The following is a 24,470-nucleotide window of genomic DNA, read 5'->3' as shown; positions in this document are numbered from 1 at the left end:
TTACAAGGACACTTCAGCATTGAAATAAAATAATGGGACGAAACCTACCAGAAAAACTAAATTTATGCATATGTAAAAGTTCAAGAAAATTCTTAACAAACCATATATTTTAGAGAAAATTACCTCATAATATGTATTTTGTAAATTATTTATGTAATTACCTTTCAATATTTTAATAACAAATTTTTGTTGAAAGATTAATTATGCTTGTACCGAGATTGAGAGTTAAGACTCAGGTTCTCTTTTTCGCTAGCAGTAGGCGAGACTTTTTTCTTTTTTTTTTTTTTTTAAAACTGTCTTTTCTTTTCTTAAAATCATCATGACTTCATTTAATTTTTTTTAACTTTTCTCTTAATGAAATGACATTTAAATATCTCTTCATTTTTTTTAAAAAAAAAAAAATTATAAAAAATTTCTAGCTTCACTTGTAATTATTTCAGTTACAATTATATTATTGTTGTCTATTTTTTAAGATGATATCAATTTGATAAACCCAAAACATATATGTTTTTGCTATCACCATAGAAAATGACCGAAGTATTAAATAAATTATTAGTTTTTTTTTTTTTCAATTTGATTAACAAAATTTTAAATCAATAAAATTAGATATGTCAATTGATTAATAAATTATTATAGTTTTTCGGTCCCTCAGCATTTTGTTTTGAAATGGTGTTTTAAAAGGCTATTTTCTAAAAAAAAAAAAAGTATCATTTCTAAAAAATTTCATAGTATTCTAAAAGAAAAATAATTTTATTGAACCATTATGATATGGTTCTAAAAAAGAAAAAAAAATAAAAAGTTATAAATGTAATATTTTAATTTCTTTTCTAATTAATAGAAAAAAAAGATTAACCTTGTAGCTCAAATAAAATTTAGTTAGCAATCAATATTGTGAGTTACTAAAAAATATCTTATAACTACTATCATCAAAAGTCATTTAGGCTTTTGTTTTAGAAAAAATATTTGTTAAGAAAAGGAAACCAATTTTAAACTTGAAGAAAAACTAATATACAAACCAACAGAATACGTTAGTCTCAATTTTTGGTTGTTTTTGCATTAAAGTTACCAAATGGTATATTTTAAAAAAAAAATTAATGTAGTTAAAAAGTATAAAATAACCAAATAGTATTTTAAACACATAGAATTAAAGTTACATTAGAAGAAGTTACCAAATAATATTCTAAACATAAATAAAATTGATTACATTTTGAAAATTATTATATATATACTAATTTTATTAATAAGCTAATAATTTTTTAAGGTAATAAAAATATTGCTAAAAAAAATGTGTAAAAGCATCTTAAACAAAAGACAACTTTTTTTTTTTTGAACAAAAGATAACATAGTGTTACCTAAAGACAAATTTTTCTTATTTAATTGATTCCATAATATTTAAGATACTATTAATTTCCGTGTAAGTAATTTAAAAAAATATATTAAAATTGTTTCATAAAATAAATTTATTTAGAGACATTTCTTATAAAATTTAGAGACATTAGCTAAAATTTTCTTTATAAATTAAGATAGTAGATAAATATTTTTTTTTAAAAAAATAATATAACAATAACAAGACAAAGAGTAAGACATGATAAGGAGGTAGATAATTTTTATAAAAGAAAATAGAGGAATACACGTAAGAGTCAGACAAAAGAATTAAAGGAAAAAAAAAAAAAAAGAAACGATAGAGCATTGAGAATTGCTCACCCAAAAAGAGACGAAAAAAAAAAAACTTAAAATTCAAATAGCCAAACATTTGATTTCGGCATAAGGAGTGGTATTTATTGGAATTATTAAACTAAGGTTATTTGTATACTTATTTACAGATTTACGTATATAATTAAAAATCACTGTATGTTTTAAAAAGAAATAATTACATAATGCACTATTTTTTGTAAAATATTTATATTTTTACGTTCAAAGAATATTTTTTTTATATTTTTACGGTTTTCAAAAAAATAACACGAAAACAACATAAAATAACAAGAAAACTATATAAAAGTAACATCAAAATAATAACAAAAAATAACATACGTGTAACAAAAAATCAACAAAAAATTAATAAGATTACAACATAAAAAAACCGTATTTTCTGTAAATAAAATCAAAAAAATCGTAAAAATATTTAAAATTCCGTGAAACCGTATTTTTGTAATTTTTTTATTGTTTTTATGTTTATGTGAAATAATCCCTTTTAAGAATCAAAATTAATATTGTTAAAAGTTGAGGAGACAAAATTATACAGGAGAACCTCTATCCAAGAGTACACATGAGACCAAGTAAATTATATTCTAATTAAGAGGTTATAACTAAATAAAGTTACACTTGAAAAAAATTTAAAAAATAAAAAATATCAATGTAACAATAATAACAATAAATAATCATTAATACTATATCATAATAGAAATATTTTAGAGTAAATATAAAGATCATACATGTATTATAATTTAAAATAAAATTATTAATTTTACATAAATAAATTTATAAAATACATGTATATATTTTATTAATATGTAATTATTCTTATATAGAGGTATACTTTAGTAATACGGGACTTAAAAAATGTATAACTAATTACAATTTAGAGGTTATTCTTATTTATAACTGGCCCAAATTGGGACTTGATTTTTTTATAAAAAATTAGAGGTTATTCTTGAATATAGTGTTCTTAAATAGAGATTTTACTGTATCAATTACTAATTATTGGTAAAATTATATCATTCTAGGTACTTTTTCATATTCAAATTTTTCTTCCTCCTCGGTTCTAAGAGCAACTCCAAAGAGCCTTCAAATTAAGGTTGCAGTGGGTAATCTTCTCTAACGTCGGTAGCAGCATATTTACATCATATATGCAGCTTTTTGCCGTTCAGCATCGTATATATGCTAGCACCGTAAAGAATCGCATATTTTTTTTAATTATTATTATTAATATTTAATAGCTGATTTTTGTTTATATATATTGTTTAATATTAAAATATATTATATTTTATTAATATTATAAATAAAATATATTTTTTGGTGTAAATTTTAGTGTTGTCATTGGAGTGAAAATACTTTTTGACACTAAATTTAGTGATAGTGTAACACCAAATTTAATGTGTCATTGGAGATGCTCTAACAAGCCATCTATTTTTCATCATTTCAAAAATTTCAACAACAGGTCGCTTTCAGAATAATGGTTTAGTGTATTAACAACCATATTTACTTTTCGGCTAACTTTTACGGTTGATGATATTAGCATACGCCTGTGCTTAAAAATTATAATTACGTACCTACAATATTCTGGCTTTTTTATTCCCTTAAATCTTAGACCATTTCAATGGATAGTGTGTATTTTAAGTAAATTTAGCCTAAAATATATAATGAAGCTATATTTTGCCTAATTTTTATATTTGTACTTCAATGCATGCACAAGGTACAAATTAATTAACTATAAAAGTCATGCTCATTAAAAATACATAAAATAACTAACTTTATTTATATTATTTTAGAGAATTATTAAAAAAAACATTATTGGAGCCTAGTACCCTCCTCAGTATTATACAACTATTATTATAATTAATTATCAGGTCTCATATAGTTTAAGAAAATAACTTTTTTATTTTAAAAAATAAAATAAAATAGCTTTTAGAGAATATTTCTAGTCAATCGTGAGGAGCTACCTAAGGTGTTGGGGGCACCACTAGTGGTCAATAACAATGCTCATTATTTTAATATCTAATAAATTTAAAAACCTTTTCATTAATGAATGGTGCAAAAAGTAATTAACAAATATTTATTGTGGGCTAAATTTTGCACATGCTATTTTTTATGCTAAATTTAATACAATTTTTAGCTTAGGCCAAATTTAGCACACATTTTACATGACCGCTAGAGTTAAATTTTAACAAAATATTCTAAAAAATACAATACACTATATTTATAACTTTCCACTATAGATGCTCTTAAAAAATTGCAAAATGTTTTGTATGATCATGCAAATTCAAAGAGCTTGAAACCTAAAAAGGAATGTGAATTTGATCTATATTTCTACATTATACAATCTCCATTTGCACCCAATGCATATATATAAGTACATGTGCATTACACGTGCGTAATATTAGCCTAGTGTTATTATAAAAAAATTACTTTTATTTGCAACAAAATTTATGACTAAAAGTAAAAAAAAAATATAACTAATTATAAATCATGATTCCTATGTTGTGACTAAAAGTATAGTCACAAAAATTACAATTTGTTGTGACTAAATGTATTTTTAGTCACAATACTTATTGTGATTATTAAAATTAAATTAGTGACAACTTGTAATTAAATACTATATTTTAGTCACAAGTAACATTTTGTTGTGACTAAAAGTCACATTTAGTTACAAAAAAATCATATTGTGACTAAAAAATTATCACTAAAAATAGTAATTTTTTGTAGTATGTATATAAATATGGAAAATTTAGTATACCCTTCTAAAAAACTATTTCAGTCACCCATAAATATGTTCTGGTGTTTTATTTTCAGTTTTTTTTTTATGATAGCATATGTAACATGTCAAAGTTTAAGCAGTAAAAATCTTAATTAACCTTAAAAGAATGTATTATATCTACATTTAGTATTATATATTAGAAGAATGTTCAACTCTAGTGGTGAGGGAGACAAATAAGAAAATGAGAGTGGGCATGTGTTCGATTTCAAGATCGCTAGGATATTAGTAAATATATAAATATATAGGAATATGATTTTGTCTTGTGATGTACTTTCACGGAATGTATTATGTGGTACATTAGATGGGTCTTAGGGTACATTAAATAAGTGTTAGGTAGGTTTCTACTTTTTAACCCTAATTACCCCTAAATCAATCTCAGCCGTTAAATCAAATAACTCCCTCATCTGACGGCTGCCGTACATCATGGATTACAATCCGTGAAAGTACAATAACGGGAGAAAATCGTATCCCTAAATATATGTATTTGGGGTGTGAAGCTATAATATAGATTACTAGACTTTTTATCTGTAAAAGATAAAGAATATGATAAAATATGACATTTATTTATGCTAGCTAAAAGACATGGAATGAGTAACTAGGGTTGGCTAAAAGAGTTGAATAGGGGCACTAACTATATATATTTATATATCTTTATATATTAAAAGTACCTATCTAACGGCATTTTTTGGTTTCTTGGTTTAACAGAATATACCTTAAAAATTAAAGAATATTCTGTTAAATTTAACGATATTAATAGGTTTGATCTCCGTTAATAAATAAACCCAATAATTAAACCAAAAAATCATCTTGAGATTTCTGTTAGTTTAAATAATTAATATTATTTAATTACTCATTTCAATTAATCCGTAAACGAATCTCTCATCACTCAGCCCTCTCTCACTCACTTTCCAATTCTAAAAACCCTAATCGCAGCAGCAAAACATTAAACGAACCAACTCTGTTATGAAGAGACGCTGCTACAAATACAATGGCTTCCAATCGTCGTCATTCTTCAACCTCAACTCTGTTAAATTTTAATGTCACATATTTACTAACAATTAGTTATTGATTAATTCATTGTATTCTCTCCTCTGATCCCTAATTTACTCTCTTTCTCACTGGTAACTTCCCTATTTTTTTTCCTTTTCTCGATTTCATCGTTTGTTTGATTGCAATTATTTTTATTATTATTTTTGTGTTGAATTTTTATCTTTATTGTTATTTTTTTGGTTTGGGGGAAGGTTGCGTTTGGAATCTGAGAAAATGGGTTTGATTTCGGGGATTTTCATGGGGATGATCTTGGAGATTGTGTTAATGGCTGGATGGAGTCACATGATGAGGCAACGCAGCACCAAGTGAATTGCTAAGGTACGTGCGGAATTTCTTTTACGGATTAATTTTCAAATAAAATTAGTGTCTACAGTTCTTATCTCTTTCTTTCTTTCATTATTATTTTTTTCTTTAATTGATTCTCCATGTTAGAATTTCAAGTTTCCATGTTAGGAATGCAATGAAGCTTTGAGTCCACTCTTCTATTTTGCCTTGGAATATGTGAAATTTAGAGTATAGGTCTTGTTTTAGGGCTGTGTTGCTTTGGGGGTGGCTTCATTTTTCATTCATTATTTTTCTGAAAAATGAGAATTTCATTAGAAGAAATGCCAATGCAATTATTATTGCTCTACGTTTTCATGTAATATGATACAGTTTAACATCAATTATTTTTGTAATTGTTTTTTCTACTTTCCATCTTTTTTATGTAAGAGTAAATTTATTTGTTTTGTTCATCCACATATTTTTATTGTTGCTTCTCTCTCTGAGAACCAAGAATATATTATTTTTTTGAAATGAGAATATAATAAAATCAGAGAAGAAAAAGCCGCCATTGTTATCTTCATCAAGAAAACCGTGAGAGCTCTCGTCAAGACTCAGACTTGGACTCACTGATCGAACACTAAAACGCTTTTGTAAGGTTTGGTTTTATTAATTTTCGGATTTGTTTTTAGTTTATGATTTGATCGAGTAGATTCATTGCTTTTACCCAAAATTGATTGTTCTGAGAAAAAGTTATCGTTTTTTTATGATCGCACTGTTTGAGGACTTTCATTTCACTCTGTTTGTCTTCGATTGTGCTCTATTTGACTCTTTCTCTAATAGTTGATGAAATTTGGAGTTGGGTGTGTATGAAATTGGGAAAAGTAAAGTAGTTAGGTTTTTGTGGATTGGTAATTAATGAAATTGGGTTAGTGATTTCAGGTGGAATGGCAAAGAGTTACTTCAAGCAAGAGCATGATCTTGGTATGAAATTGTGTTATAGTATTTAGTGTATGTGGTTTTCTTGATGTTCTTGTGTAATTTAAATTTGTATTTTTTTTTTTGTTTTCTTCTTCAGATAAGAGACAGTGCAGAGGCTGCTAGAATTAGAGAGAAATACCCTGATAGGATTCCGGTGAGATTATACTTTTAAGCAACATGATTGATTGACCATCTTGTTACTTTGATGGAATTTTAGTCTCTGTTTTTTTTCTCCCTTGATTAAATGTACTATGAAATTCTACCACTCTTTGTTGTTCTATTTCTTAGATTAAAATTGGTATTATGATGAGGTTGCATAAGTTCATGATCATTTTACCAGATTTAAATCAAAATGTATTGTTGCTTCACGCATTTGATTACCATTTTGCTCAAATTTTGGGTTCTCCCATTTTATGCTTGCTTGTGTAGAAAGTATAAAATTATGTATACTTCTGTACTTAATGATAGTTTTGTGGCTAATTGCATAAAATTTATATGCCCATTAATTATTGCTTTCAATACTGGAGTTTTCTGATGGATTTTGTTTAGAATTTAAATAAAAAAAAATTAAACTTTAAATAAAACTAATATTTACGTGCCTCGGCACGTAACTTCTAACTAGTATATATATATATATATATATATATATATATGCACGGGCAAGTGGGAAAGAAACACAGGAAAACCCTAGGTGCAATAATTAACGTCGGTTAATTATTGTTGATGGAACAACATATTGGATGATGCAAGGAAAAAGATAAAACTTATATGTTTGGCTATTTGCATTAATATTTCATTTTTTTTTTTAAATCTGCATTAATATTTCATGCTATGTATAATCATGAGATTTTTGAAACCATCTTTGCCAATTGCGCAATACTATATAATAATTTCTCTATAATTAATTAATGGATATATTAGATCATATAAACCAAGCTGCACCAAATTTACAGCTTGGACCAAATTTACACTAATCTAATTGTTTTATACAGTTCATAATCTCATTTGCGAGTACGTGGATCTAAAGAATAGGCGCTTGTTTTTGCCAAAGAAAGTGAGGAAAGAAGATATGAGTTGGATTGAAAATTTGTAATTAGATAGCAAGCTTATTATGAAAAGCGCTCGGGAGTAGAAAAAACAGTTTTCGGTAAAGCCCATTAAAGTATATAGGAGAAAGCCCAATAGAGAAATATGACACATCATCTTTAAAACCTCTAAAAGTCGGCCACAATAGGATGAATAGAACAAGATAAGACTTAACTCAGACCAGGCCGAGATAAGACATTACTCGTAAAAGGCTGAGATAAGCAATACTAGAAAAATTCCATTTTAAGTCCATCAGCATTGAATTAGATAAATTTTTAGATGAGTCCATCAATATTATTGGACTAGAAAATATTTCTACTCCAATATTATTGTACTTAAAAGAAAGGGCTATTTACAAAAATATAGGAAAATAAAGATAAGTTTTGATATATATGGCATAAAAACTTAATTACACTAAATATGGCATTTTTTAAAAAAACTTACAAATATGGGAAAAAGTCTTGAGTAATGCCATAAAAAACTTAAAATTTGTGTTTCTTTTTATTTATTTTTTCTTTTTTTAAAAAATAAAATACTAAAATAAATAAAAAATGATCTCAACTATAGATATTATTTTTTTTTTACAGAAATTAAACTTGTTTTTTTTTTTATTTAAACTACTATTTTTTTTCTTTGTTTTTTTGTTAAAAACTAATTATTTCATTAAAAGCAACAGAAAAAAAAAAAAAAACCAGTTTCATCAACATCATCCTGAAGAAAAAACAATATAAAAAATTATAATCTAAAGATAATATAAACTTTAAAAATCAGTTCATCAACATTGAAAGAAACTATTAATTTCATTAAAAGAATAAAAAAAATAGTTTCATTATGTTATTAGAATTTTTTTTCAAGTTACTTTTTTATTATTTTGTTTCTAGGTTGGAAACTTACACTTATATTTTGTTATTAAATTATTGGTAGGCATTATGTGTTGTTTTGATTATATTTGTGATTAGTATTTTTTTTTTTTTGTATATTTGTGTGTGTGTATATTTTTATTTGATTGTTTGATGAAACTGGTTTCAATTAACTTTATTATTAACATTTGTATTTTGTTATGATTTTTTATAACGTCAAAACTGGTTTCACATGTTTTAACTATTCTGTAATGGGGTTGCTCAATTTTTATGATATTATTATATATTTTTTCGTTTGTATAAAACCAGTTTTATTATTGTATGATATTTGAACAACAATTTTTATTTTATTTTAATTAATCAGTTTCTGACATACATATTATTTTATTATTTTCATAACTGGTTTTTTTAAGTAATTAATTTTTTTATTGTTGTTCATAATTGAGTTTTATTCAATTTTTTATTAATTTATCTCAAGAAACTGGTTTTTATTTGTTTGTTTTTATTTTGGTTGTTTTACTAACTGGTTTCTCACATTCCACTGTTTTTTTTTGTTATTCTTTTATGGTTTTTATTGCACTTTTGTCTCTTTAATTTTCTTTGTTTCTTTTTTTTTCTCTTTGATTTTAATTTGTGATTCTCTTTGTTATATTTGCTGCATATTGTATGTTTAAATTAACTCTAATTTTTGAGCAAGCAAATAAAAAATTAAATGCCAAAATAAAGAATGAAGTTAGAAGTTTGATTATTAGGTATTGATATAAATTTTATATGTTCGAAACTGGTTTTTAAATTTAGTATCGTTAATTTGTAAAAGTTTAGTTATTAGGCATTGTGTATTTTTTTATTATGTTATTGTTGAAACTATTTTTTTTTTTTTTGCCTCTTTTAATGAAATAATTCGTTTATTTTAATATTGATGAAACTGGTATTTAAAGTTAGTATCGTCTTTAGATTGTAATTTTTTTCATTATCTTGTTGATGAAACTATTTTTTGTATTCTTTAAATGAAATTATTAGTTTCTTTCACTGTTGATGAAACTAGTTTTTAAAGTTTGGATTCTTTTTAGATTATGATTTTTTATATTGTTTTTTTTTTCAGGATGATATTGATGAAACTGGTTTTTTTTTTCTGCTGTTTTTAATGGAATAATTAGTTTTTAACAAAAAAAAAACGAAAAGTAGTTTAAATAAAAAAACAAGTTTAATTTTTGTAAAAAAAAAATGAAATATAAAAATGTACACTTATTATATATATTAAGAGAAAAAAAAATTAGGTTGAGAAAAATATTGAAAAAAAAAAAGAGAGACACAAAGAGAAATTAGAAAAAAAAAAATAGAGAGATAAGCGAAAGAAAGAAAAAAAAAAGTAGCAACTGACTTAAAAGTTGAAAAGAAAAAAGAGAGCCAAAATTGACTAAAAAATATATAAAAAAGACAAAAAAAAAAAACTTTTTGAAGTTTCAATAAGTAAAAAAGAAAAAAAAATTAATAAAAGTATAAAAGTAAAATGTTCTTGTCAAATTAAAAATGTAATGTTTGAAAAAAAATGTAGTATTTGGTGTAAATTTTTCAAATAAAAAGAAACCCTAAAATGTAAGTGTAAAATAAATTAAAAAAATAAATAAAACTAATTAAGCTAAAAACAAAAACATAAAATATGGGATTGGATAATAAGTTTATAAAAATATGGCATATCAAATACCATAAAAAACTTAAATGTGAAAAAATGCCATTAGAAAAGTGGCAAACCTAAAAATGCCATATTTTTCTAACTTTGTTATGAAATCCCATATTTGATGTAATTTTCACTAAAAGAAACAGTCCCATAACATGAAACTTAATTGTTAGACTTGAAAGGCGATCTCATGCTATAAATTCCTTTCTAGTCGAGAAATGCAAGTAAATGACACTATTTTTAACTTTATAGATAGTTAATATTCTTTTTTTAAAATAATAAATCAAATGTCATTTTCTACTTTTTAATACTTAAAATACCCTTCGTTATATAAAATGTATTATATGTTTTATTCCTTTAATAGAAATTATGAAAAACAATAGATCAAAACATCTCTACTGAATTTTTGTCAACTATTTTTTCATTATATAAAAAAAACATATAATTAATTTTTTATTAATATATCGTATTATATACAAACAATATACCTTAAATCAATATACATATATCACAAACTTAAACTAATATACTACTAAATGAATTGTTTTCCACAATATACAGTAGCATACAAAAACTTATACCACAATCATAAGCAGATATATCATAGTCAAAAATTAATATACCACCAGCATAGTGAAAAAAAATTATACAAAAAACTTAATTTAATATTCCACAAGTTTTTTTTTTCTTGTTCTTCCTTTCATGAAATACCAATGAACATAAAATCAATATACCTCAGTCAAATATAACTATACCTCATACTTAAATTAATATTTAATAGTTTTTTTTTTTCCTTTCTATCCTTCACCATATACATATCACATGCAAACGATATACCTTAGACCAATATAAATATACCATAAACTTAAACTAATATACTATTAAATGATTTTTTTTCACGATATACAATAGCATATAAAAACTATATTCCGTAATTATAAGCATAAATATTATAGTGAAAAATTAATATACCACCAGTATAGTGAAAAATATATATACCAAAAACTTAATTTAATATTGCACATGTTTTTTTTTTCCTTTTTCTTTCCTTCATGATATACTAATGAACATAAAGATAATATTTCCTAGTGAAATATAACTATATCTCAAACTTAAACTAATATTCCATATTTTTTAATTTCTACCTTTCGTTCATTATATACCATAGCACATTAAAATAATATACTACAATCTTAAACTAATATATTACCTTTCAGTTATTTCAAAATATATATATATTACCTTTCAGTTTTTTTTAATATATTATTGCACATAAAAACGATATACTATTGTGCAAAATAACTATACCAAACACTTAATTATTCAAGGTTATAATTGTAATTTCATTATCAAACTTTTAACAGAATGGACATTTTGTTGATTTTTTTTTTTAAAAAAGAACATTTATTAACTTTATTATTAGATTTAGGGCCATTTTACATCTTGGTCCCTTTCTAGTCCAGCTAAGTTGGGCTTAAAAATAGATTTAGAGACATTTTGTGTTTTTTTAAAAAAATTAAATGCTGCAAAATTAATTTTATTTCTTTATTTTTATATTATATTATAAATAATTATTTATATTATATAATATATTTTTTTCAACAAACTATTTACAAATAACTTACCTCAATTAATACACATAAAAAAGAGTAAATATATATAAAAAAAATTAATTATCATAAATATCACAAAGTTTACAATATTTGATAGAGATATATACGTAACAAAATTAACAAATATTGTATTAGAAAAAAGAATATATATTTAACTGGTATTGTAACTAAATATTTGTCATGAATAAATTTTATTTAAAAAAATTAACTAATGATCCATAATGCGATGACTCTACAACTGTGGAAGCATATCTATCGCCCACTCTTCTCTCATCTCGTCAATCATAGCTTTTGGATAAGACTTTTTGTCTATTAGCTACAAAACCTAAAAGAGAAATAAATAAATTATATAATAAATATAAATAAAACATAAATTTATATTTGATAATTATTTTACAAATATTTATGTACCTCTTTCTTAATATAGTCGCATCGATTAGGCGATTGAACTAGATCTTTTATCATCCTCATAACATAATAGCCACACTTTACATTACTTAGTTGATGAGGACACTACAATAATTTATAATTTAAACAAATACATTAATAATTTATTAAATTCTAAATTATTATTAAAATTTACATATACTTACTACGAGTTCCTTGATACTTAAGTTTTTTGAGATCTCCATGCTCCTTTTCATTAAGTATGTGTCATATGCTTCCTTGATCGTTCTTAGAATGACAGGACGATTTGTTATGGGTGCATTAAGAGGGTCTAAGTAATATACGTGGTTTACTTGGGGTACCAATATAACACACACCCAATGTTTCCTATAAAAAATAAATTATGTATATTGAACATATATTATACTATCATGCTTACAATATATATAATACATATATATGCTTATTAATTAAATTTACCCATGATTCCAAGGAACAACCGTGAATTGTTGTTGGTTGATAAGTAAAAAAAAATTCCACCAAGAAACTAACTCGGTCGTCATGCTTAGTTGTCAAAATTGCAACTTAATTTGGATTTACAAACATCCATAAGTGTTGTCTATTATTATTGACAAGCCAAGTATATAAATAACTACATAAGAAAAAATATTCAAATATAGTTAGCTAATTTTATTTGTCAAATTAAATAAATAAACAGAACTAGATTAAGTTTGATCTATGATACCTTAAGTAGCAGCAAATCACACACTGCCCTATTTTATCCTCTACAAGAAACTCAAATATATCGTCATTTTCTATGAAAAAGCCCATCATATCTTCGTGAAATACACCGTTTGAGATTATCACATCTGCAACTTCTCCTTTAGGCCATGTTGATACAATTTCATAAATTGCTCTCAAATTGTGTGGTAAAAGTTCTGGTTGGATATTCTGTTGGGTTTTATGCCCTAAATAAAACTCCATTTCAATGTAATCTCTATTATTCAATATCAATAAAGAAACATAAGTATTTTTTCATTCATTTGTGTGTTATTTGGTTCATGTTATCAATTACTTGTCTATTTGATTTATAAATTCATCCAAACCCTTTTCACATTTATATTCTTGTTTATTGTGTCGTCAGCAGAGTGGAAAGTAATCAAGATTATGTGATTAAAGATATATTCCTAGATTTATCAGAATACAATGTTTAACTGATATGACAATCTACAACATAGTTTACTTGCACCTTGGATAAGTGCTATGTTCTTTCCAGAGCATTCGTCAAAGTAAAGCTTGGGTTGGATGCATGGAGTATGCATCGAAAGGGACCGATATTGAAATTTGGTTTAGATATATTAAACTTACCGTGATATCTGTTCAATTCAATATCACCTAGTTGATCCTAGATCAAATGATCTTAATCCTGATATGGTTAGGTTCAATCTCAGGAGTATTACACATGTTCTTTGATTTGTTAGTTAAGCCTACTTTTGGGTCAGGGTGATACGTACATTTTGGGAACATGGTAGTACAATTGAGTGGGAACGCTAAACATAGATATGGAATCTATAGCTTCTATCTAGCAAATAGTAAGTGAAATGATGATTTCCTTCGAGCTTGGCTAAACAGAGATAAATGGTTGAGTACTCATTTCACTTCGCTGAAATATCATTTATACGGGGCTAAGTGTTTTAAGGATAAAATACATTGAAGGGTGTAACGGTAATTTAATCCCTATACAATGTAAATCATCTATAGAGGATCATTGATCAAATTAGGATTATAACAATGGATAATTAATAGCGTATCTATATGGTGGAACATATAGAGCGTTCTATATAGCTGAGAGTGCAATTCTGAGTTCTATGCGTGGATGCAACAAAGAATTAATAAGTCAGTGAATTTACTTGGTAAGTTCTTGGTCTGCTTATTGGAAGCTCGGATATATAAGCCCATGGTCGCCATACTAGTTGAGACAATACTACTTGTAAGACTCGGTTAATTGATTTTGATTAATCAATTATAATTCTAAAATTAGACTATGTCTAGTTTGTGAATTTTCACTAAGCAAGGGAAAAATTGTAAAGAAAGAGTTTCTAGGGTACATTTGTTAATTAAGAGACTTTGGTTAGTCTAATTAATAAATATATTAAATGACAATATTATTTAATAATTAATTTTAGTTATTAAATAGTTGAAATTGGCATTTAAATGGTTGAATTTGGAAATTGGCGTTTTTGAGAAAATGAGATGTAGAAATGATAAAATAGCAAAATTGCAAAAGTGGGGCCCAATATCCAATGCTATGGCCGGCCACTATTGTAGGCTTTTATCATTTATTTTTTTATTATTTTAATGCCAAATAATTCTAACCTAACTCTAGGTGGCATACTATAAATAGGTAGTGATGGCTTTAGGAAAATGATGATGCATCTTAATTCCTTCATAGAAAACCTAAATGCCTTCTACCATTAACCTAGCCGCCACCTCTCTTCTTCCTTCTTCACAATTGAAACCGAACCCCTTGAGTGATAGAGTGAGTGCCCACACACATCAAGTGGTACCTCAATCATAGTGTGGAAGATCGTGAAGAATCCAGATTCAACAGAAGGACATTCGGGCTCAGATCTTGGTGATACTCTGCGACAGAAAGGATACAAGGGTTAGAGATCTGAGTGGAAGGAGACATCATATTCTGCTGCAACCACTGTAAGATTTCTCATACTTTATATGTGTTTATTTATTATCGTTTTAGAAGTTCATATTTAGGATGTTAAACAACATACTTGTTAGTGAATCTAAGATCCTGGTAAAATATTTCCAACATATTCTGTGTAAGAGATCCTTTCTTGGGACATTTTTCTCGTGATTGAATTTGAGTTTTAGGTTGTGTCATAGAACGTTTTGATTTACTTTTTTTTTTGTTTGATTTGGGTTGCTTAGTAAAATTTCAATAAAGCATGACAAAGATTATTTGATTAGTACATATATTTAGTAAAATTGAATGTAATATAAGTATAAGTTTACCTCGTCAGTCCAATCACCATATATGATCAAGTTCTTCGGTTAAGATATAGGCAAACCAATAGCCTAAACAACAGTAAAAACTTCTGCTTCGGAGATAGCTTTAGGTATTTAAGCCACTGGATTCAGAGCATGTTTGATTATCAATCGACAATATAATCCGGCTAGCGGCAATGTATGAATAGTGGATTCCGTTGTCTCCACTTGTAATGCTAATGCAACAATGTGATCAATTGATCCAAGCGCTAGCCGACATTTACGCTCCTATAATATTAATGTTGGGTTTTATGCCCTAAATAAAACTCTTTACAATCTGATTAGTTATCAATATAAGAAATTTGAAGTGATTGATGTTTGCATGAATTTTACATGCTAATGGTTTAATATGTTTAATATGTTTATTACATTCATACACACAAAATCAGTTAAATCCAGATCATATGTTTATTCACAATTACAGTATCGTCAACACAGTGGAATGTGATTGTGATCATATGAATCAAAAGACTTGGTCCCTGTTTCATCAGTGTTATTGGATTTACACTTATATGATAATCAGCGATGATGTGTACTTACACTTGGAGTAAGTGTTATGTTCTTTCCAGGACATTAGTAAAGTATACTAGTTTCGAATGTATGGAGTATACATTGGACTGGACCGATATTGCAACTAAGTTAAGATATTACAAACTTACCGTTATACATATCTTTCCAAGTCAATATCAGTAGTTGATCTTAAGATTAAAAGAATCTAAATCCTGATATGCTTAGGCTCAACTCAGGAGTGCTATTCAAGTTCTTAGATTTATTAGTGAAGCCTACTTTTAGGTCAGGGTGATACGTATATTTTGGGAACATGATAGTATGATTGAGTGGGAGTGCTGAACATAAATATGGAATCTATAGCTTCTACTGGTGTATAGAAGTCAAGTGATGATTCCCTTCGAGCTTAGCAAATAGAAGTAAATGGATGAGCTCTTGTTTAACTGACTAATTATTAGATCACTAAACACCATTTACAGGTAGCTAAGTGTTTTAAGGGGCAAAATACATTGAGGGGTGAGAACGGTAAAGAAATCCCATCTCGATGTAGATCATCTATATAGAGGATCTTTAAATCACAATAAGATTATAACAATGGTTAAATGAGATAGCATATTGATATCGTGGAACATACAATATGCTCTATATAAGTCTGAGAGTGCAATTCTAAGTTCTAAGAGTGGATTCAACGAAGAATTAATAAGTAGGAATTTACTTGGTAAATTTGGTTCACTTATTAGAAGCTCAGCATATAGATCCATGGTCCCCATTCTAGTTAAGAACATTCTGCTTGTAAGACTCATTAATTGATTCGTGATTGATCAATTATAATTCTAAAGTTAGACTATGTCTAATTTTATGAATTTTCACTAAGCAGGGGTGAAATTGTAAAGAAAAGAGTTTCTAGGTTTATTTATTTATTAATGGACTTTATATGTCTAATTAATAATTAAATTAAATGACAATATTATTTAATAATGTATTTTAGTTATTAAATAATTAGTTTTGGCATTTAAAAGGTTAGAATTGGAAAATTGGCGTTTTTGAGAAAATAGAGATAAAATTTGATAAAACTGCAAAATCAAGTGGGGCCCATTATAACACCATGGCCGGCCACTTAATGTGGGATTTCAAATTAATATTTTCATTATTTTAATGCCAAATAATTCCTAACCTAAACCTAGTAGTTGCCTATAAATAGAAAGTGATGGCTCAGTCACAACACATGCTTTCATTAGTAATCTGACAGAAATTTCTCTCTTCAGAAAAACTAAGCCTTCCCCACTTTCTATACCTGACCAAAACCCTCTCTCCTCTTTTCTCCTTCATCTATTTCGACCCTAGTGAAAGAGTAAGTGCCCACACACAGCAAGCAGTAACTCAATCATAGATTGGAAGACTGTGAAGGATCAAACTTGAAGAAGAAGGACATTCGAGCTCAGATCTTGATTATACTCTGCTACAGAAAGGATACAAGGGTTAGAGATCTGAGTGGAATGAGACATTAATTCTGCTGCATCAATGTAAGGTTTTCTTAACTTTATATGTGTTTAATTTATCGTTTTAGAAAGTTCATATTTAGGGTGTTTAAACAACATACTTGTGAGTAGATCTAAGATCCTGGTAAAATAAATTTCCAACAATTAACATATACAAAAGGGACATATAAGTAATCATGAAATAATAATAAAAGGAATACTTTAGCAAAAGAATTAATACCTGGGGCATTGACAATGGATAATCTACAGGAGAAGACATCGGGACATAGAAATCTTCTAAATTTTGTTGTGGTGGCTCAGGTACATAGGTAAATCCACTTTAACTTTGTTGCTGTGGATTTTCTCTTGTTGCTTCAAGCATTGATTTCACCAAATCTTCTTGTTGACGAATACACTCTTCTTGTTGACGAAGCATACCTCTGTTCAGTTAGAAGCAAGGCCAAACAAGAATAATAGAGTGTATTCCATCCTACATAAAACAAAATTAGTCTGAAAAAGATAATCCCTTAATAAAATTAATCATTACAAATTAACAACTCACAAGTACACATGTTTGTCAGAGCATATATTAAAGACGTGACACCACAATCATGCATACAAAGAACGTACTATAAAGACTTAAGAAAGGGTTCATGTAAAGGGGACGAAAAAAAAAGAAACCACGAGAGAGGATCCATTATGAACATTGAGAGAAAGAACTGAAAATCTATGAAATTCTAATTTTGAAAAATTGATCAAAAATATTACTCACCGTTTTTGGTCAAAACAGTTTTGAGTCGTCAGTGGAAAAATCTTCTCCTCTTTCAAATTGAAGATTTTTGCATCCAAAATTCATGTTTTTTTTTTATTGTTCATCAGTATTCATGAAGAATTTAGAAAAAGCTTGAAACGACAAACGAAGAAGAGGATATCGTGAAACTACATACCAATAGCGCTAACCAAGAACAAGAAACTAATACCACCACCCAGAAAGAGAATGACACAGCAACACCAGCAATCCCAAGTTTGCGAGAAATCCTAGAAAGACTAAAAACTCAGGATGACAAAATAGCACCGCAAGGAACATAATTGGCACATAAAAAAGAGCATGTGAATAATCTCGAAAGCAAAAACAGTTAAATGAAGGTAGTCCTTAAAGGGTACTAGCATATATCCCTCGCAACATGAAGAGAGAAACAAACAGTAATAGGTCGAGTTAATAGATGGAGCCATAGTTTAGAATCAAAATCATAACAATCAGGCACAAGATGGATCAACTGGACACAAAAACCATATTCATGCAAAAACACAATGCACATTAGATTAGTTGCGAAGAAACAAGGATGACATTGAACCAAGCGCGAAGGAAGAGGCACCCCAGACAACATCAAAAGGATGTACCACAACTTAGATTATTCCAGAAGGTTCCCCAATTCAAGCCAATGAAATAGAGAACAAGAGATGATATAGGACAAGCTCCTTGCTATGGAATCAAAAAGCCAGATGGGAATAAATAGTAAAATGGGCAAGGATGGAAGGATCCACTCATTGTCCCCCTTTGAAAACCACATTTCATGAGTAGAAGCTCCGCAAAGCTATGTTGCACCAAAGCTCCATGAGTATGATGGGACTAGAGACCCATTAAAGTATGTATGTCAGTTTGAGGAGAAGCTGTTAACAATCTCGGTTCCCTTAGAAGACTTGGAAGCCATAAAATGTAAAATATTCACCCAAGGCTTGAGGGGTCCTACCTTGCAGAGGTTTCATAACCTATCTTTGGAGGCAGTAAATTCGTATCAAGAACTAATTGTGAAATTCCATACCAACTTCACAATATGTGTACAGTTAGCAAAAGTTGATGCATATATGATGAATACATCAAGGGTCAGATGAACTGCTTGAGAGGTTCATAAATAGATTCACTGGAGAGTATGTAAGCATCTCAAAGTGTATTTATTGTATTGCAACAAAAGCTCTGATGCAGAGATTAGTTCACGGATCATAACTTAAGAAGGCTATAATAGTAGAGCTGAGATTATCACTGACAAGAGCTCTAGCAATGGCTCAAGGGTATGTAGCACTTAAAGTTGAGGAAAAGCAACACACAAAAGAAATATTAAGGGAAACTTCTGCCATGGAAGACTCATTACTCTATGAAACTAAGGAAAGATTGTCGACAGTGTGCCCCCGACAGAGGAGTGAAACACGACAATTCAATGATAGGGGAACGGTAAGGGTATCCATAATAGGCAACACGAGAGAGGCTAGGAAGATAGACAGACAGTGTAACAAAGAAGAACTTCCCTAGATGACCATAACTTTGACATGAGATGCCTAAGGGGGTTGAAGGAAACAACATGGCCATTAAAAATTACCACTAACCCAGATAAAAAGAGAGAAGGGTTGTCTAACGTCCTACTTAAAAGAATGCTGCGTGTCATGATTACATTATGCTAATGCTGTTAATCAGGATCAAAAAGCCAAGCGAATAAAACAAAAAATAACCTAACTAATAAAACAACTTCTAACAATATAATTTGTCTTTCACTTAAAATAAAATAATAGAAATACATATTCGGGATTCCAGTAAAATATTATTGTAAAATTATTTCAAGTCTTTACATACAAGTCGACTTAAGCGACAAAATAGAATTTCTATACAATCCTCCTGTTGGACCCAACCCTCGTGGTCTAGTTTGGCCGAAACATGACAATCCATCATCAAATCCTTGAACTCATGGCTGATCAGAAACTGTTTTACCTGAGCACCTGTGAGCCAAGGCCCAGAAAAAAAAAGCAAAACATAAATGATATGAGTATATAGTATTCACATAACATAAAATACGCCCCTGTGTAGATTGTCATGCCACTGCACTGCACTGTACATTACAATATTTAATGTATATTGACGCCTTTGCATCTATTGTCTATATGGTATAGACACCACGTGTTACGTTCACACGTCTACTTTACTTATGTAAGGCTTTAATAGGATTTATCTCGGTCTTAGTCATCAAGTCTAACCTTGTTATGCCTTAATCGCAATGATCTTACCCCTTATTCATATATATCATTAATACATGCTTAATCATAGGAAACTTAGGGTATTGATACCCTAACTCACACATTTTCATATAACTAACTATACAACATACAAATGCGCTAGTGTCTATATGCTATGTGCTTAGTTCGTTGTCTTACATGAGTTCCAATGAAAGAGAAGAATTTCTAGTCCACAACTGATTCAGAGCAAGTGCCGGTATTCCTAGTTACATCTCGAGTTTATACAAAATTGGGTTAATCTGAAAATCGCATATAATAGATATTCACTTGTAGGACTCAAACTCTAGACTAAGTAATATAGATCTCAATAAGTTTTCTAACGATATAATAAAGAACATCCAAAACGGAGTTTAGAGTCAAACGTTATGGCCAAAATAAGTTTTACAAAAATCTAGGTTCAAAAGTGAATTGTCGTCGCGAGGTCATCGCGACGAACCCTTATAGAGAGCATCCCCTGTTTTGGGGCTTAAGGTCATTGCGGTGACCGCATACATGGTCACGACGACTGTGTTTAAACCCAAAAAACCCAATTTTTTACAACTTCGAAGATATACCAATTCAACTCAAATTTGACATATGATATGCAATTGGTTTCTAAGCCCAAAACAGAGTGAATGCAAACTTAAATCACAATGAAATATCACATGCCTAATACACACACATTGAAGCTCAAAAATGTCATAATTACACAATCAAATCTTGAAGAAAATCTAACTCCAATTCAAACTCAAAGTTCACTCTTTTCACAGCAAATACACAAATAGAAAAGACCTAAAACTTAGATTCCAAGTCTAGCTCAACATACCTAAACATAACCTCATTTCATCCATGAATTCGTCAACCTAAAACCCAATCAAGAACATCATGCAAACTTTAAAATTTAAGAGATGAAATAAAAAATTAACAGTCATAATGAACAATTCCACTACCTTAAATGCTTTGACCAAGCCTTAAACACCATAACCTCAAGAACTAGCTTCAATCCTTCCTCAAAGATAAAAGTTTGCAAATATTTTAAGGGAGAAAGAGAAGGAGGTCGGTGGGAACTTCAAGAAGCAAAAAAATGGATTTTTGATTCTAATTTTCAAAAATAGCAAATGTAACTGAATTTACATATTTTGGTTAAAATGACCACTTTGGCCCTAGGGCCAAAAATGAACATATTTAATCATCAAGTGCAATTTAGTCATTTACAATCACACATATTCTCATATAATCATATATATATTATATATATATTTTATATTATTTCCATAATCACACAATTCATAAATTATGGACCCCGAACCCGGTTCGTGCTAAAATAATCGATTGTGACTTCCTCAATATCTTGTCGAAACTTACTTGTAAAATAACCAAGAAAACATACTATATAATAATGTAGTCCATTAGTAAAATATATAATAACAATTACCATTTCACCCTTATCGGGTCAAAATTACAAAAATACCCCTATCTCATAAATGGGGTCTTAAATTCAAATATTCTCATATAATACTACATAATTGATTATATAATAACATTATTTCACATTTATTCTTAATTAAGTTAGTTAGGGTTGCTAATCTATTTCTAAATTTTAGGATATTAAAATTATCCCCTCCTTATAGAAATTTTACCTCAAAATTTACCTGAACAACTCAGGATATTTCTGCCTCATGGCAGATTCTAACTCCCAGGTCGCTTCTTCGACCTTGTAGTTTCTCCATAACACTTTCACTACTGTTAGTTTCTTGCTTCTCAAGACTTTCTCTCTTCTATCAAGTATCTCTACTGATTTCTCCTCATAGGAGAGGTCTGGCTAAAGTTCCAAGACTTTGTAACTCAATTTATGAGATGAGTTTGACACATACTTCTAAAGTATCGAAAGATGAAACACATTATGTACAGTTGCTTGCGCGGGGAGCATAGCCAACATGTACTCCACTTTCCCTATGCTCTCTAGAATTTTAAAAGGTCTAATAAACCTTGGGCTTAATTTCTCTCTCTTACCAAAGTGTTTTACACCTTTCATAGGTGAAATACTGAGAATACCATCTCTTTAACCTGAAAGTCAACATTCTCTTACTTTGGATCAACATAACTCTTCTGTCTAGTATGAGTAGCGAGCATCTAAGCTTTAATTTTGTCAATCGCCTCACTTATTTTTTGAACAGTTTCGGGACATAAGAATTTTTTTTCACCTAATTCATCCTAATGGATAGGTGATCTATATATTCTACCATAAAGCATTTCATAAGCAGTCATCTCGATAGTTGATTGGTAGTTATTATTTTAAGGAAACTCGATCAAGGGAAGGTACTTTACCTAAGATCCTTTGAAATCCAATACACATGCCCGTATCATCTCTTCTAAATCTTTGTAGACATTTTGGACTGTCCATCTGTCTGAGATGAAATATTTTACTAAACTTTAACTGTGTATCCATTGCTCGATGTAGACTCTCCCAAAATCTTAATGTGAACTTTGAACCTCTGTTAGATACAATAGACTTTAAAGCACCATGAAGATAAACTATTTTTCTAACATATTACTCAGCGTACTGATCAATGGAGAAGTTCGTTCGAACAAGCAAGAAGAGAGCTGACTTCGTATACCTATCGACTATTACCCACAGAGAATCATATTTCCATGTATTCGTAGGTAGTCCAACTACAAAGTCCATAGATATCTTCCCATTCTAGAAGATTTAACGGTTATAACAATCTTACAGGCCTCTGATGCTCTACTTTTACTTGTTGACATGTCAGACACTGTGAAACATATTCCACTACATCATTCTTTATACATGGCCTCGTGGTGCAAGGACCAAAAGATAAAATTCTTAAGTTGAAAAAGGCCTTGTAGGGCTTAAAGCAAGCTCCGCGAGCCTGGTACAATAGAATTGACCACTACTTCATTGAACAATGATTCAGGAGGAGCAAAAGTGAGCCAACACTATACATAAAAACACAAGGTATGAATGATAAACTAATTTTAAGTTTATATGTTGATGATCTCATCTGCACAGGAAATAATGAGAAGATGATAAAGAAGTTTAAAGAAGACATGATGAAAAGTTTTGAGATGATCGATCTGGGATTAATGCACTACTTTCTCTAGATCACAATAACTCAAAAAAAAAAAAAAAGATGGGATCTTTATCTCACAAAAGAAGTATGCAGAGACACTATTGAAGAAGTTCAAAATGGAAGAATGCAAGACTCTATCAACTCCACTAAACAACAATAAAGCTCTCAAGAAAGAAGATGGCTCACCAAAAGCTGATGAATCAAAATTTTGAAGTCTAATCAGCAACTTACTCTATCTAACTGCTACAAGAACAGACATAATGTATGTAGTTAGTCTCCTATCAAGATTCATGCATGATCTAAGTCAAGTTCACTATGGAGTAGCCAAGAAAATCCTTAGATACTTGCGAGGAACAAAACTCTACATAATATCGTACGAAGTCACGAATGAGTCAAAACTTATTGGCTACACAAATAATGACTAGGCAGGATCCATGGACGACATGAAGAGCACGTCAGGATATGCCTTCACACTTTATTCATGATTATTTTCTTGGGTATCAAAGAAATAAGCAACTGTTTTGCAATTATCAGTAGAAGCAGAGTATATTGCGGCACCAATGACTACAAGCCAAGCTATGTGGCTCAAAAGAATACTTGAAGACATGGGAGACTTACAAGAAGAGACTATAAAGATCTATTGTGATGGCGAAGAATCTCATATTTTACGGTAGAACAAAGCGCATAATCATCAAGTATTATTTCATTAGAGAAGCAGAAGCAAACAAAGAAATAGAGCTCAAGCACTACAAGACTGAAGAATAATTAGCAGACATATTTACTAAGGCACTACCGAGGACCAAGTTCGAGCTATTATGAGACTTGATCAGAGTGAAAGAAATATGTATTAAGGAGGAGTATTAGAAGTTGATACATATTTCTAAAATATATTTTTTTT

At 28.7% G+C, this 24,470-nt stretch overlaps 1 long non-coding RNA gene across 3 annotated transcripts; it reads left to right on the top strand.

The window, feature by feature from the left end:
- The first annotated feature begins 5,328 nt into the window (after positions 1–5,328).
- On the top strand, positions 5,329–7,308 carry LOC115725614 (uncharacterized). 3 transcript variants are annotated; one of them, XR_009688312.1, is made up of 4 exons: positions 5,329–5,595; positions 5,716–6,443; positions 6,728–6,769; positions 6,864–7,308. It is a non-coding gene; the product is annotated as an uncharacterized LOC115725614 (long non-coding RNA). The 3 variants fall into 3 exon arrangements; XR_009688313.1 differs by lacking the exon at positions 6,864–7,308 and having other exon boundaries at positions 5,331–5,595; positions 5,716–5,842; positions 6,340–6,443; positions 6,728–6,855; XR_009688311.1 differs by lacking the exon at positions 6,864–7,308 and having other exon boundaries at positions 6,728–6,857.
- The last annotated feature ends 17,162 nt before the right edge of the window (positions 7,309–24,470 follow it).

The sequence above is a fragment of the Cannabis sativa genome, chromosome 6 (genome assembly GCF_029168945.1).
Source record: "Cannabis sativa cultivar Pink pepper isolate KNU-18-1 chromosome 6, ASM2916894v1, whole genome shotgun sequence".
Lineage (NCBI taxonomy): Eukaryota > Viridiplantae > Streptophyta > Magnoliopsida > Rosales > Cannabaceae > Cannabis > Cannabis sativa.
This window is presented reverse-complemented; position numbering and strand designations above follow the sequence as displayed.